Genomic DNA, 4,012 nt, shown 5'->3' with positions numbered 1-4,012 from the left:
ATTTATGAATCCCTGCGAAATTCTTACAAAGGATTTACTCCACAAGGATCTAAGTGCATATGCAACCGAAAAATGCAACAAAATATATGATGAAATGTTTTTGGATGAGCTAGAAAAAATGTGCCCTAAAAGAAGATTCTCCGATCATATTAATACGCGACATACCAGGGAAATTGGACCAAGAGTAAAGAGAGTTCTCCCACTACTTGTAACTACTTGGAGTAATAGTTGGTGTGACTGTCCTTGTAACCGGCTTATCAGTAAGCGGAGCAATCAACTCATTAGTCCAAACTGGAAGTGTATCTGCTTAACAAGGAACGGTCGCCGAACAAAGAGAGATGTTGGATGAATTGGAGCGTCGAGTGGAATTATCAGAAAGAGAAATTGAACAAATAAAGATTCGTCTGAATGAATCACTAGAACCGCTTCAAACACATCAGCTTGACCACGAAGAACTAAAAGGGAAATTATGACATTATGCATGCAATTATGACACAGAAGTTGTGGAATTTATAGCCTTACCCGTCTTGTTCAACCAGACATCAATATATTTGGATAACAGCTGTGAATCAAATAAGTTATACTTTTAGGCTAAATAGGGCCAATCCTTTCGTGGTGAGTATTTCGAACATAGAAGCTTAATATTATTAGAATGCACAAGCTGAGTCTTTGTCAAGAAAGCATGGACCCCAATTTCGGGACCAGTCAGGAGGCGAATCATGATTCCAACATAGTCACCTTGGTTGAGACCAGCTAAAGTCATAATTTTTTTGACGTGGTAGATTTCTCTGAGAATTTCTTATAAATGTGCAATGGAGCAAAATGAGATTACGCAAAAAGTGGTTTTTATTTTATTGCTTGTAAGATAGATATTGATTGGAAAACATTTAAACGTGATGGATTTGATTTTAATTTCAGCCCTCTCGCAATGTTAATCAAGTGCGCACGTGTTTTTGGCGGGCAGAAATTCCATCACGCTTAAATATTTTTCAATCAATACAAACAACGAGATCGTGTTTTTTCAGCTTCTACCGATTTTCGAGATTAACTAAAAAAAGCCAAATTCAATCTCCCAAAAATATCCACCCAAGCATAAAAATTATTAAACACAAAAAGGTCTAATTAGGAAGATTATTTATTAATATTAAAATAGCGGAATGGGCCTCCCTTAATAAGTCGTGAGTAAGCCTTAGCCGGGCTCACTCACGACTTAAGACTGGCAGAGTCAAAACTTGCAGGGGGCGAAGATGAAGATTTTGGTTTGGAGCGAGTGAGTCCTCCCTCGCTCGCTCTTTTGTAGCTCCTGATGAGCTACAAATCAGTAGCCACCAGCGTAGATGGCTCTACTCCACTCAATTTCATGGAAATTGCTATACTTACATGCAAGTTACTGGGCTTTGATTTCGAACGAACCAATATCCACGCAAATGTACCCTGCATGCAATTATGACACAGAAGTTGTGGAATTTATAGCCTTACCCGAGTTAATTTTAAAATTTACTTCTAACTATAAATAACTTTAAATTCAGACAGCTTTTAATTTAATTTGGTGACAAACTTGTTACCGAGTGTGTGTCAATTTAAGTACAAAATCGTTTGCGGTACCAATTTTATAAATTTTGTTTTCCTAATTCGTACCGCTTCAAAATTTTGAACGAAGTTACGAACAAAGGGAAACTTGAGACGAAATTAGCATGCACGTAAATACTCAAGTACGACAGATCACGGAAAACCAAAAAGCACCCAAAATAGAATCGCAGAACTTTCTGTTCAAAAAATCATTATAAATTAACGCGGTGACAAAATTGTTACCGAGTTTGTATCAATTTAAATACAAAATCGTTACAGACAGGGCGGGGCGGAACGGATTTCATAAATTTTATTTTACCGCCATTTTTCCACCATATTAAATACATAAGTATACTAAAAATTACGGACAGACACACAGACACACTTGTCAAATAAGTTACCCATCCCATTCCTTTAAAGCTCCGACATTGACTTTCACATTCCTCTTACAATTAAGGATGGAGCTTGTCCGTGTCAAGCGAATATATGTCATATTTGTCAATTTGTCCGTCTAATATTTCACGATTCCAATATGTCCGACACGTATGACAAATATGACGGACAAATTGGACAAATATGACAAACATGACGGACAAATTTGACAAATATGAAATTTTGTCTCAATATTCCTCATTTATTGTTAGAAGTAGTAATTGAGTTTTGGAACACCTCATTGTTTAGAAACTAAATGTTTGGTACATAAATTGATTTAATTAAGCAAGTAATATTTTTCTAAATCGTACCATGAAGTTGGTAGGACAAGAGTTCGCAGGTTTTAAGAGACAAGTTTAAGAGACAAACGTGGCACATCTATTTCACAATGCCTCGCAATGTTATTCCTATGGCCCGATTTTTTTCAGAAGATCGTCAAACATTTTGCAGAAATACTGAATTTGTCAAAATTTTGATTGCAAATGAAAGATTAAAATTTGTACCGCAACAGATACGTATTCAGAAGTCAAAATTTTATTTTTCGTCGAAAATATTAGTAGCGAAATGAGATTTTCATATTTTGCGCAAAATAAATGTCAATTTCCCTGACAAATGTCCATTTGGCAATTCAAAATGTCACAAATGTCTAATTTGTCATGTTTAAATGTCGGACAAATTGGACATTTATGACATTTTGAATTTGTCATATTTGTCATATTTGTCATATTTGTCACAAACTATAAATGTCTGACAAATTGGACATTTATGACATGTCAATATGTCAATTTGTCAATGACATGTCATGACGGCACATCCCTACTTACAATGTTACGTTTAGTGTTACGGGAGAGGGAAAAAGTATGCGTGGTGCCTTGCCGCCGCGCGTCATTTAAAACTCATATGAGGCAATTTGGATAAAAATAAAAATGATGCTGTAACGCACCCAGCATAGGCACTGCACCATAATCTTGGTATTATCGGCCACACGAATTTGCAATAATTGGCAAGTCTCTCCCTCAATAAAATAGTTGCACATGGTTAATTCACTGATTTGTGGACAGAGAGAGAAGACCACCGCGGGATAGGTAAATATTTTGCGGTCTCTGTCCGTCACTAATTTTGATACGGGAGGAAATTCATTGCAGCGGCACACTTACAAATTTTGCAACAGATTAGGAAGAGATACTTTGGTAGAAATTTTATAAATTTGATAAAAAAATGCCGGTAAATTATTTTCTTGGTAAAAAGTGGTAAAAAATCTTGGCCAAATTTCAAGTTGGTAAATTCCCGCATTATTTTTGTTGATATATGTAGATCCTTTAAAGTTTGTAACAAGTCGGTCGTATATATTTTTGGTAGTGATTTTATAATACACGTATTTTTACCAAATCTATATTATAATTTCCAAAAGTCCGTCCCGTAGAATTTTCCGTGACATCCGAGCATTCTGATTGGTTGCCGGCGTTCTGGCTCAACCAATCAGGGAAGGGATACGAATTTTGACTATAATTATTTTCAGTATCATTTTCAGTATCATTTTCAGTATCATTTTCAGTATCATTTTCAGTATCATTTTCAGTATCATTTTCGGTATCATTTTCAGTATCACTTTCAGTATCATTTTCAGTAGCATTTTCAGTATCATTTTCAGTATCATTTTCAGTATCATTTTCAGTATCATTTTCAGTATCATTTTCAGTATCATTTTCAGTATCATTTTCGGTATCATTTTCAGTATCACTTTCAGTATCATTTTCAGTAGCATTTTCAGTAGCATTTTCAGTATCATTTTCAGTATCATTTTCAGTATCATTTTCAGTATCATTTTCGGTATCATTTTCAGTATCACTTTCAGTATCATTTTCAGTAGCATTTTCAGTAGCATTTTCAGTATCATTTTCAGTATCATTTTCAGTATCATTTTCGGTATCATTTTCAGTATCACTTTCAGTATCATTTTCAGTATCATTTTCAGTATCATTTTCAGTATCATCATTTTCAGTATCATTTT

The sequence above is a fragment of the Folsomia candida genome, unplaced genomic scaffold, assembly GCF_002217175.1.
Source record: "Folsomia candida strain VU population unplaced genomic scaffold, ASM221717v1 Fcan01_Sc041, whole genome shotgun sequence".
Taxonomy (NCBI): Eukaryota; Metazoa; Arthropoda; class Collembola; order Entomobryomorpha; family Isotomidae; genus Folsomia; species Folsomia candida.
Note: the sequence above shows the minus strand (reverse complement) of the source record.